This window comes from Chiloscyllium plagiosum, chromosome 14, assembly GCF_004010195.1.
Source record: "Chiloscyllium plagiosum isolate BGI_BamShark_2017 chromosome 14, ASM401019v2, whole genome shotgun sequence".
Taxonomy (NCBI): domain Eukaryota; kingdom Metazoa; phylum Chordata; class Chondrichthyes; order Orectolobiformes; family Hemiscylliidae; genus Chiloscyllium; species Chiloscyllium plagiosum.
Window position 1 is genome coordinate 44,233,002 of NC_057723.1, and position 13,299 is coordinate 44,246,300.

The following is a 13,299-nucleotide window of genomic DNA, read 5'->3' on the forward strand; positions in this document are numbered from 1 at the left end:
AAAGCTATGTTGTCCTATTACAGTCAGTCATGAATGAAGTTGGACAATTAAACCACTGACCAGAGGAGGCGGCTCCACAAATAGGGAAGTCCAGCTTACCAATACAAAAGACAAGGCTAAAGAATTCTTCTCCATCTTCAGGCAGAGATTCTGAGTAATGATTACCTCAGCCTCCTCCTGAGATCCCCAACATTATAGATAATGGCCTTAAGACAACTTGATTCAATCTACAAAGTATAAAGACTTGAATATAGCAAAGGCTATGGTCCTGGCAAAACTCTGATACTAATGATGAAAACCTGTCCACTAGAACCAGATGCCTCTGTGAGAAAGGTTAAAACCAGCTTGAGAGGGGAGTGATCTGGAGTCTGTATACAGTGCAAAAGGGGACCAGTCGATGAGCCAGTAAATAGATCCTCCTGGTATTCTGGATGACCACATTTTCAGGAAATGTTAGTGTTTTGACAAACCTGTAACTTGAGGAAAAAGCAAATTACTGCGGATGCTGGAATCTGAAACCAAAAGAGAAAATGCTGGAAAATCTCAGCAGGTCTGGCAGCATTTGTAAGGAGAGAAAAGAGCTGATGTTTCAAGTCTAACTGACCCTTTGTCAAAGCTGGAACTTGAGCATCAGCTGGAGGCATTGAAGTGCATCTGTGAGGATGAGAGTTGTGCGGATAGCACACTTTTAGACAAGGTCACCCCAATACTTAAGTAAATGTGCCAGGGAAGGAATGGTGACTAAGAAAGCAGCCAGACAGATTATGAGGAGAGCTCGGGAGTGCATCTCACTTAAAAACAGTTTTTCAGTGTTGGAAAATGGTGAGAGTGATTGTTTCTTTGGGAGTGAAGTCAGAGCCCAGCAGCGCATGGGGAGGAGAATCTAATTTGGCAGGGTGATGGGACATAGAGTGAAGGTACAGGAGGATGTCATGCACAAACAAATACAGAAGCAAAAAATAAGTAATTCTTGAAGCCAGAACAAATATAATGAAATTAAGGTATCAGGGAGAACAGTACGATTGATGGCATCTAAATTAATGTAAGGATTCTTATGAGGAAGATAGATGTGCTGATTAACACATGATTAGGGAAGGGGCAGGACTGGTAACTCAATATACCAGCATATGGAATTTTCAGGCAAGACAGTAGGTGTTGTTGCAGTATTGCTCAAGGTGTCAATTATTGTAATAGGGAGGAATAATATATTGGAATAATAATAATAAAACAAAGAACTGCATATGCTGGAGATCTGAAACAAAAACAGAAATTACTGCAGAAACTCAACAGGTCTGGCAACATCTGTGAGAAGAAAGCAGAGTTAACACTCCAAGTCTGGTGACACTTCATCAGAAGATTCTGCAATCAGGATCGTGTGGGTCGAACTTAAAAACAAAAGGGAGAAATCACATTATTGCACTGTATTGACCTCCAAACAGCCAAGAAAGGATAGCAGAGCAGACAGGTGGACGTATTTCAGAAAAGTGTAAAAATAATAGGGAAAAGTAATGGGGATTTCAACATCCTCAATAGTAACTAGGATAGACAAAATGTGAAAAGCTAAGAGAGGGTGGAATTCTTTAAATGTATCCAGGTGTGCTTTTAATGCCGGCAGGTAGAGAGTTCTACAAGAGAAGGTAGTGTTGAATTTAATTTTAAGAACAAAGCCAAGGAAGTGGTAGAAGTGTCAGCAAGGCAGCATTTTGGCAATAGTGACCATAACTCAGTAAAATTTGAGGGAGTTAAAGAAAAGCATCTTGGTCTCTTCTGGAGGTCCCTAGCATCACAGATGTCTGTTTTAAGTCAGTTGATTCACTCTACAGGATATCAAGGAAAGGCTAAAGACAGTGGATGATGTAAAGGCCTGGATAACACTCCAAGACCAGTACTGAAGAATTGAATTCTAGAAATTGCCATTCCCCTAGACATACTCTTCCAGTACAGCTACAACCTACACTACCTGAAAGTATGGAAAACTGCCCATGTATGCCCTGCACACAAAAAAACAAGAGAAATCAAACAAGAAAATTATGCCACAGTTGACTCTTAATTATCGGTGAAGTTATGGTATCAAGCAGCACTTGCTTATCAAAGACCTGCTGAATAACTCAGCTTCGGTTTCACCAGAGCAATTCTGCTCCTGACCTCATTACCAACATGCACAAAAGAGCTGAATTCCAGAGATGAGAACAGAATCACTGCTCCAGACATCAAAGTCACATTTGACAAAGTGAAGCATCAATGAGCCTTAACAAAACTGGAGTCAATAGGAATCCAGTGAATATTCTCCACTTGTTGGAGTCACTTGTAAGTTGGTTCTGATTCTTGGAGATCCATTAACTGAGCTCCAGAAGTAACTCAGTGTGGGTATTTTAACCAACCTGTCCAGACATATGATGACACACCTCTGGAGCAGGTCAAATTTGAATCTAGACCTTCTGGCACAGAGGTAGAGACACTACCACTATACCACAAGTCCCATGTTACTCAAGCTAGTGCCCTAGGGTCAATAATATTCAGCTGTTTCTTCAATGGCCTTCCCTGCATCAGGTCAGAAGTGCGGATTTTCACTGACTTTTCAACTATATGCAGCGCCATTGGCGGTTTCTTAGATATTGAAGTAGTTTATATCCTAATGCAACAAGACCTAGGGACAATATCCAGGATTAGGTTGACAAATCAAAAGTGACTTTTGCCCCACACAAGTGTTATCTCCAACAAGACAAAATGTATTCACCTCACCTTGAGATTCAATTGCATTACCATTACTAAATCTCACACTAGCAATATTCTGAGGTTTCCATTGACCAGAAATTGAGCGATATTAGCCATATAAATACTATTACTACAAGAATAGATCAGAGGCTAAGAATCCTACAGTGAGCAAATCATCTCTCAACTCCCCAAAGTCTGTACATCATCTACATATCATAAGTCAGCAGTATAATGGAGCACTCTCTACCTGTCTGAATCACTATAGCTCCAAATATACTCAAGAAGTTTGATACCATCCAGGATGAAATAACCTACTTAATTACATCTACATCCACAAATATCCATTCCCTCTATCTTGGTACATTTAGTAGCAGCATTGTGTACCATCTACAAAATGCACAGCTAAAGTGCACACCACAGCCTTAGACGTACCTTACAAACTCACAACCACAACCATCTAGAAAGACAAGGACAGCAGAAACATGAAGTTCCCCTTCAAACCACTCACCATCCTTAATTGGAAATATATTGCATTTCCCTTCAGTCTTCCTGACTCAAAAACTTGAAACTTGCTCCCTTACAGCATTGTGTGGGGAGCAAGTAGTATACAGCAGTTCAAGACATCTACTCACTAGTGTCTTCTCAAGAGCAACTAGGGATGGACAATAAATACTGATCCAGTCAATGACAGCCATATCCCATGAATTAATAAAAAAAGAGATAAAAAGTTACTGGTGGTAGGCAGAATTATGTATTAATGGCAGTGAAGGTTCGAGGAATCAAGGGGCCTACTCTTGTTTCAAACACATATGGTTGTAGGTCAGCTCTTCCAGAACATGGGCAATGCTGAAATATAATCACAATGCGGAAAATTGGTCAGGTATGTCCCAATCACAAAAGGTCAGGCAAATCCAATCTGACCAATTACTGCCTGCTCAGTCAACACTCAATCATTAGAGAAATGATGGAATGTGCTATCAGCAGTGCTATCAAGCGGCACTTAATAGCAAATAACTTCAAAAAAAATTGTGGTATTATCAAATGTTAATTAATGTCTTGTAGCTCAATTTATGTTAATGGTACTGGGCTAGTTGATGTATTGTCAATGCCACAAGATTTAAAGTACTGATAAGTTAAAGCTCTGTACAGATTTCCTGGTGTTAGATTTCTCATCTTAATTTCCAAGAGTAGACATAAATAAGTTTTGTGGAAGAAGTGGGTAAATCCAAAAAGTGTGAAAAAAATGTATAGAATCTGCGTCTGTGCTATATTTGGCAATATACAGATTTCAAGACCCTGAAATTCTGTTGATTTATTAAAGATTAAACCTGATGTGTCTGGGCCTTGAATTTGGAGATTGAATTTTATGCCCATTTAAATGTTGCCCAAATGCTTTTGGAACTGAGTTCAGCTGTAAGATGTATCTGTCCGAACTAAAGTATAGTCAAAGAAATGATTATTTTTAGCTGACAGTGTGTCACTATTCACACATTAAGAACCACTGGTCTAATTAATGTCATTAAGTTAGGGTATTTTAGAACAAGAACTAAGGAAGATCAAGACTGAAATCTTCAATTTAAATTGTCATATTTAATTGCACTATCATAACATTAATTTGGGTTATTATTTGATCAAAAAGATCATGACCTGAATTTTCTGATTTTGAGTCAGTGTTTTGTCGAGTGAGATTAATGGCATCTGGTCCACTGTGACTCAGACTCTAAACATGCCACCATTCAATCTTCACTCATTAATTATCCATCTAGGGTACAACTATCTTCTCACATAATCACACAGCAAGGGGGTGGGAGTGTACAATATTGCTGGGACATTCTCACGTTCTTGCCACTGGCTCCGTAGTTAAAGTCTAACTGCACACTACTCAGACACTGCAAGCCAGGAACAAATCCGTGGGGCTTATTTGTTATAACTGAGGACATGGCCCAGAAAGGGAAGCCATTAGGGACCTGGAGCTGCTGGTCAGTGGACAGTGGAAAGGAAGGCAGTGCTTTATTCTACTGACTGTCAGAGTCGTAGAGTTATTAAGATGGAACCTTTGAACCATACCGACCCGATATCCTAAATTAACCTAGTCCCATTTGCCAAGCATTTGTCCTGTATCTCTCCAAACTCTTGCTATTCATATACCCATCCAGAAGTCTTTTAAATGTTGTAATTGCACTAATCTCCACTATTTCTCTGGCAGCTCATTCCACACATGCACCACCCACTACGTGAAAATGTTGCTGCTTAGTTCCCTTTTAAATTGTTCTCCTCTCACCTTAAACCTATGCCCTCTAGGTTTGGACTCTCCTACCCTGGCGAAAAGACTTTGACTATTCACCCTATTCATGCCCTCATGTTTTTATAAACCTTTATAAGGTCACCTCTCAGTCGCCAACACTAGAGAAAAAAAGCCCCAGTCTATTCAGCCTCTCCCTATAGCTCAAACCCTCCAACCCTGCCAATATCTTTATAAATCTTTTCTGAACCCTTTCAAATTTCACAAAATCCTTTCTTTAGTAAGGAGACCTGAAGTGAATGTAGTATTCCAAAAGTGCCCTAATCAATGTCCTGTACTGGTGCAACATAATTAACTTCAAGGGGCAGAGTTGAGTATGGTGGCCATTACAAAGGAGAAAGTACTTCGTAAGCTAAAAGGTCTAAAAACTGATAAATCTCCTAGCCCGGATGGGCGACATCCAAGAGTTCTGAGGGAGGTAGCTGAAGAAATAGCAGAGGCGTTGGTTGCAATCTTTCAAAAATCACTGGAGTCAGGGAAAGTCCCAGATGATTGGAAAATTGCTGTTGTAACCTCCTTGTTCAAGAAAGGATCAAGACAAAAGGTGGAAAATTATAGGTCAATTAGCCTAACCTTGATTATAGGTAAAATTCTGGAATCTATCAGTAAGGATGAGATTTCTAAATTCTTGAAAGTGCAGGATTGAATTAAAACAAGTCAGCATGGATTTAGAAAGGGAAGGTCATGCCTGTTAGAATTCTTTGAAGAGGTAACAAGTAGGTTAGACCAGGGAAACCCAGTGGATGTTATCTACCTAGACCTCCAAAAGGTCTTTGATAAGGTGCCTCACAGGTGGCTGCTCAGTAAGGTGAGGGCTCATGGAGTTCGAGGTGAGCTACTGGCATGGATTGAGGATTGGTTGTCTGACAGAAGGCAGAGAGTTGTGATAAAGGTTATTTTTTGGAATGGCAGCTGATGACAAGCGGTGTTCAGCAGGGTTCAGTGTTAGGGCCCCGGCTGTTCAATTTATATATAAATGATCTGGATGAAGAGACTGTGGGAATTCTGGCGAAGTTCGCTGATGATGCAAAGTTAGGTGGGCAGGCAGGTAGTTCTGAGGAGTTAGTGAGGCTACAGAAAGATTTAGATAGTTTACGAGAATGGTCCAAGAAATGGCTGATGAAATTCAATGTGAGCAAATGCGAGGTCTTGCACTTTAGAAAAAAGAACACAGGCATGAACTATTATAAACAGTGAGAAAATTCATAAAGCCAAAATTCAAAGGGATCTGGGGGTGCTAGTACAGGATTCTCTAAACGGTGACTTGCAGGTTGAGTCCATGGTTAAGAAAGCAAATGTAATGTTGTCATTTATTTTAAGAGGGTTGGAATGTAAAAGCAGTGATGTGCTACTGAGACTTTATAAAGCTCTGGTTAGGCCCCATTTAGAATACTGTATCCAGTTTGGGTCCCTCACCTCAGGAAGGACATACTGGCTCTGGAACGTGTCCAGCGGAGATTCACAAGGATGATCCCTAGAATGGTAAGCCTAACAAACGATGAATGGCTGAGGATTCTGGGATTGTATTCATTAGATTTCAGAAGGTTGAGGGGAGATCTAACAGAAACTTACAAGATAATGCATGGCTTAGAAAAGGTGGACGCTGGGAAATTGTTTCCGTAAGGCAGGGATACCAGGACTTGTGGGCACAGCCTTAAAATTAGAGGGGGTCAATTTAAAATGGAAATGAGGTGCCATTTCTTCAGCCAGAGAGTGGTGGGCCTGTGGAATTCACTGTTATGGAGCGCAGTGGAGGCCGGGATGTTAAATGTCTTCAAGGCAGAGATTGATAAATCTTAATCTCGCAAGGAATTAAGAGATACGGGGAGAGTGTGGGTCAGTGGCGTTGAAATGCCCATCAGCCATGATTGAATGGTGGAGTGGACTCGATGGGCTGAATGGCCTTTCTTCCACTCCTATTTCTTATGGTCTTATGGTCTTCTAACATGATCTTCCAATTCCTATACTCAATGCAATGATCAATAAAGACAAGTGTACTGAATGCCTTCTTCACTATCCTATCTCCCTGAAGAAGCCTCATTAGCAGACTCAGTTAGCTTGAACGAAGATGTCGTGGGTAAAATGAAATACATAGCAATGCAGGATGAAGGCATTGTGATGCTGTTACTGCACACTCATTTCACCAAAGCTCATGGAGTACAACTGTCAATATTCTACGCAGCATGTCGACTCAATGGCTCTCATCTACTTCATCTTAAACTACTAGTGTTTCCTGCCCTCTGCACTTCCTACTCACTCTCTGCAGGCAGGAAGCTTTTTTTTTATGCAGCATGAATAACAGCTCTTCTAAATGTTCAGGCTGAAGCAGCCATGCTTTGGTTGATAAGTGACTTTGTAGTGCTCCACCGCCATTACAGAACACATGGCCCAGAAATTAAAAGTCTGCACCCCACTTCAGGAACAGAGATCTGGAAGTGTTGGTGATTTGAGGATGAGGGCAATCCTTTTACCTGCTAACCATCGCAGGTGGTCACACCACTACAGACATCTACCCTGGACTTAGGTTGCAGCCTGGGTCAGTGCTGTGTCTTGGATTAAAAAGGAGCACACAACAGTGCAGGAAGAGGGTCAGTGATCTTGTGCTGACAGAGGCATCACACATTCGATATCCACCACTGCATATAGAACACACTAAGACTCATGGTTTACATCACTCATTATTGCAATTAGCATGTCCACTCATTGGCTCTGACCCACCTCATCCTTCCACACTACTAACTCTTCCTGCCGTCACTGCTTCCTACTTACTCACTGGGGTACCTCACCACCTTTCCCGCTCCTGCATCAACACAAACTGCTCTAACATGTATTTCCATCATAATCAACATGGTCTTCTTTTCATTACAGTAAAGATCAGCTCACAACCAGATCAAGCACTGGAGGTGGCAGACATGAGACTTCTGAGTCCATATGAAGAGGAACCTCTCTGGTTTAGTGGGGAAGACCATAGTCACTCATGCGGATGGGAAGACATCAACCCAGTAAGCTTCAATGAACTGTGTTACACTGCTGTTCCATTTCCACTTGTGCCAGGTGCATGTCTTTGTAGCTGGACAAAGAAGAAATGCTACGAGTCACCCACTGTCAGAGGACTGCTGGAGACCAGGCTGGCCATCTGCTCTTCTTTGGAAGAAATGTCATATTGAACTCAAAACATCAACTCTATTTCTTATTCCACAGATGCAGCCAGAACACCGGAGGTTCTCCAATACTTGATGGTTCAATTAGGTTCTCTCTGGCCTCTCACAAGTGATTATGAATTGCTCTGAAATGCTCTCCTGAATGTCTTTCCAAGTCAATGTCCTGATCCTGAGAAAACAGCTGTCAATCTCCCATATTCTGTATCCAAGACATGTACCCTTTGACAGCTCCAGTGTGAAGGGCACAGCATGCAATAACAATATACTGTCATAGAGTCATACAGCACAGAAACAGAATCTTTGGCATCATTTGTCCATGCTGACCAGGTTTTCTAAACTGAACTAATCCCATTTGCCTATGTTTGGCCCATATCCCCTCGAAAGTAGACAGGCACGAGGCTGGAAGAACAACAGCAAGCCAGATCCTGGCACCTTCCCCTGCCACCTCAGGAATTGCAAAACCTGCGCCCACACCTCCTCCCTCACTTCCACCCAAGGCCCTAAAGGAGCCTTCCACATTCATCAAAGTTTTACCTGCATATCCACCAATATCATTTATTGTATCTGTTGCTCCCGATGCGGTCTCCTCTCCATTGGGGAGACTGGACACCTCATAGAGGAGCGCTTTAGGGAACATCTCTGGGACACCCGCACCAATCAACCACACCGCTCTGTGGCCCAACATTTCAACTCCCCCTCCCACTCTGCCGAGGACATGGAGGTCCTGGGCCTCCTTCACCGCTGCTCCCTCACCTCCAGACGCCTAGAGAAAGAACGCCTCATCTTCCGCCTCGGAACACTTCAACTCCATGGCATCAATGTGGACTTCAACAGTTTCCTCATTTCCCCTTCCCCCACCTCACCCCAGTTCCAAACTTCCAGCTCAGCACTGTCCCCATGACTTGTCAGGAGTTGTCCTACCTGCCTATCTCCTTTTCCACCTATTTTCCAGCACCACTCTAATCTAGACTCTGGTTTCCAGCATCTGCAGTCATTGTTTTTATCTAGCAAGCCAGGCAGCATCAGGAGGTGCAGAAGTCAACATTTTGGGTCTAACCCTTCTTCAGGACTGGGGATAGATGTACAGGGATGTGGGGGCATGGTGGTGAAGTGGGGATAGGTGAAGACAAGCAGAGGGTACGACCTGGTTATCAATGGGCAGAATGAATCTGGTCGGTAACAGGGAGGAGTGGACGGAAGGGGGAGTGGCTGGGAAGGGAGTTGGGGAGTGGGAAGGGCGGCTATTTGAAATGTTGAGTTCCCCAGGCTGTAGGCTGCCCAGGCGCAAGATGAGGTGTTGTTCCTCCAATGTGTGATGTGGTTCATTGTGGCAATGGAAGAGAGCAAGGATTGTCATGTCAGAAAGGGAGTGGGAAGGGGAATTGAAATGGGTGGTGACTGAGAGGTCTGGTTGGCCCCTGTGGGCTGTCCCTCCCCCTCCCTTCCACTCCTTCCTGCTACCGACTGGATTCATTCCTTCCATTGAACAACCAGGTCATACCCTCTGCCTGTCTTCACCTATCCCCACTTCACCACCCTCTGCATGAAAGCGTTGCCCCTCAGGTTCCTTTTAAATCTTTCCCCCTCACCTTAAACCTATGCTCTCTAGTTTTGGACTCCTCCACTACAGGGAAAAGACCTTGACTATTCACAAAGTTAAAAATCACACAACACCAAGTTATATTCCAACAGATTTATTTGGAAGCACTCGCTTCAGGAGCGTTGCTTATGCATCAGGTGGACAGCCACCTGATTAAGAAACAGCGCTTCGAAAGCTAATCCTTCCAAATAAACCTGATGGACTATAAACTGGTGTTGTGTGATTTTTAACTTTGTCCACCCTAGTCCAACACCAGCACCTCCAAATCTTGACTATTCACTTTATCTATGCCCCTCATGATTTTATAAACCTTTATAAAGTTACCCCTCAGTCTCCAACACTTCAGGAGCAGAAAGTCCCATCCTATCTAGCCTCTCCTTATAACTCAAACATTCCAGTCATGCTAACTTCCTTCTAAATCGTTTTTCACCCTTTCCAGCTTAGTAAAGTCCTTTCTAAAGCAGGACAACCAGAATTATGTCAGTACTCCAAAAGTGGTCTTACCGATGTTCTTGTGTAGCTGTAACATGATGTCTCAACTCCTGCACTTAATGCTCTGAATGACAAATGCAAGTGTGCCAAATGTCTTCTTCACCACCTTGACCACCTGTGATGCCACTTTCAATGTCCCTGCAACCTTTGGTCTCTCTATTTGAGAACCTTTCCCAGGCTGCTGTCCTGGTTTGTCTTACCAAACTGCAGTACCTCATATTTATCTGAATTAAAGTCCATCTGCTATTCCCTGAGCCACTGGCCCAGTTGATCAAATCCCATTGTATTCTTAGATAATCTTCTTCACTGTCCTCAAAACTTTCAATTTTTTTATTATCTGCAAACTTACTAACCATGCCTCCTGTGGTCTCATCCAAATCATTCATATATGTAATGAATAACAGTGGACCGATCACTGATTCCTGCAGCACACCGCTGGTTACAGGCCTTCAGTCTGAACAACTACCCTCCATCACCACTGTCTGATTCCTATCATAAATACAATATTGTATTCAACTAGCTGGCTGTCTCTGGATCCTCTGTGATCTACTCTTCTTAACCAGTCTAGTATGAGACACACTTCTGGATTACAATGTAAAGCTCCATCAAAGCAGTCCAGGCATCTTTCTCACTGAACTCATTGCCTCAGTGACCCAATTCAAGACTGTCATTTCCAGACTTGAGCTTCCCATTTTCCCCAAGCTCCTTGAACTTCTGTTACTATGGATACTATTAAGAAAAGAGATGGAAATGTGTTGCTGGAGAAGCGCAGCAGGTCAGGCAGCATCTAGGGAACAGGAGAATCAACGTTTCGGGCATTAGCCCTTCTTCCTGAAGAAGGGCTAATGCCCGAAACGTCGATTCTCCTGTTCCCTAGATGCTGCCTGACCTGCTGCACTTCTCCAGCAACACATTTCCATCTCTGATCTCCAGCATCTGCAGACCTCATTTTCTCTACTATTAAGAAAACCCAGGGCTGACGATAGCTCCCCACCTTTAGAATAACCTGGTATGACAGCCCCAGCTGAGCATGACCCAGACTCTGGATAGAAGCCTCCACAGCCTCTTACTGACATGCACATTAACCCAGTATGGTCAGGGCCACGAAGACTTCTTGCCTCATCTCCCACACAGTCTGGAATACAAGTCATCTGGACCTGGGGATTTGTCTACTTTTGAGCTCAGTAAACCCTCCAATACTGTCTTATTCTCTACTTCAAACTTCTCAAGTAGCCCTCAGTCCATCCTCTCAAATTCTGTAACAACATTCTCTTCCTCCAAAGTGAAGGCAGATGTGAAGTAGTCATTTAACATTCTACAAAGGTTCCTCCAGCTCCATATACAGATGTCTTCCTCAATCCCTGATGGGGCTACTCTTTCCCTGGTTATTATTTTCCCCTTGATATACTTGTAGAATAATTATTATGAATAATTATAATAATCCCTAATCATTCCCACCAGTATCTTTTCATGCTTCCTTTTTGTTCTCCTAATAGTTTTCTTAAGGTCCCCTGGCACAATCTATACTGCACTGGGATCTCCGTTACATCCTTTATGCCTGTTTTGTGCTTCTCTTTTCCTTTTTATCCAGTTTTCAATATTCCTAGACATCCTACATTTCACCCTAAGGGTGTACTCACCAAATTCCATTTTGAGCACATCCAACTGTAGATTTACCTTGCGTAAACAGTAGCTGTTCAGTGTACTTTGACTAAATCCTGATTTATTTTAATAAAATCTGACTCCCCCCAATCCAAAACCCTTATTTTCAGGCCATCTTTTTGCTTTTCCATAACAAACCTAAAACTTATACCACTGTGGTCACTATCATTAAAATGGTCTCCTATTGCCCCCTTGAACATCTGTTTGGCTCAGAATTAGGTCTAGCATTGCATTAACATTTGTTATGGACCAGGACAGCCCCTCTCAAAACATTTCAAGAGGGTAGCCCAGACCCTAACATTTCTAGTTGTTTTAGGCAGGTGCTAGGTAGATATTCCAGGAGTGATGCAGATGGTGAAAGCATTCGCTTTTAAACAAAACAGAATGTATTTATAGACTACCAAATGAAACATAAAAGAGAACAGAATATGGAATAACTTAACCAATCTGAAAATCCAACAGACTCTATTGCAACTTAATAATACTGTGCCAATTTCCTGCAACATCCCCATAAACACATTACTTGGCAAAAAAAAAGTAAAATCAAACAGTTTCTTACAAGTGAGATATCAGAGAGACAATCAGTATAGAATGTCTTTTCACTCCAGCTGCTATTTCTCTAGGTCCCCAGCTAAAAACTTACCCAAACCATAAAAATCCCTGAACTGGGAGAACTGGCCACTCCCCTTTCATTGTACAAGTATTTTTTAAACCAAAAAATGAAAAGTACTTTTCCCTGATTGTTGCCTCAGGCAGTATCTGTTAGCCATAATCAAAGTTCCTAAAGCCAGACAAATTGGAAGCTCTGCCTTTTACAACCACTCTTAAAAAAAAACAAGGACAACATAACCTTGTTAAAGAAGCAGCATCATCCCATACTTATCAGACCATAAACACATTAACATGACAAGGTCTCCTGCAGACATTTCAAGAAATCTGCCTCCCCTAGACCCATTTATGCAATTATTCCAATGAAAATTGGGGAAGTTGAAATCCTCTAACAAATTATTATTTTTACACCCCTCAGTGAATTTTCTTCATAGCTTCTCCTCAATTGTCCACCAACTGTTTGGGAGCTTTTTATTTCTAGGCTGTAACCACAGAACCTCATTTCATGACCTTCCAAGATACTGTCTCTCCTTACTGAAATAATTGATGTCTTAATTAACAAATCAACCCCATTTTCTCTTTTGCACCTTCCCCTATCCTGCCTGAAGATCTTATACCCTGGAATGCTGAGTTGCCAGTCCTGTCCCTCCCTCAACCATGTCCTCATGATGTCCGCCAAATTACAGTTCCATGTACAATCTATATCCTTAATTCATCTGTTTTACCTATAATACTCAAAGCATTAAAGTAGTGGCTAT

At 42.2% G+C, this 13,299-nt stretch overlaps 1 protein-coding gene across 1 annotated transcript in view; it reads right to left on the reverse strand.

The window, feature by feature from the left end:
- The window catches only part of unc5a (unc-5 netrin receptor A), a 579,623-nt gene that overhangs the window by 105,977 nt on the left and 460,347 nt on the right, over positions 1-13,299 (reverse strand). The window lies entirely within an intron of this gene.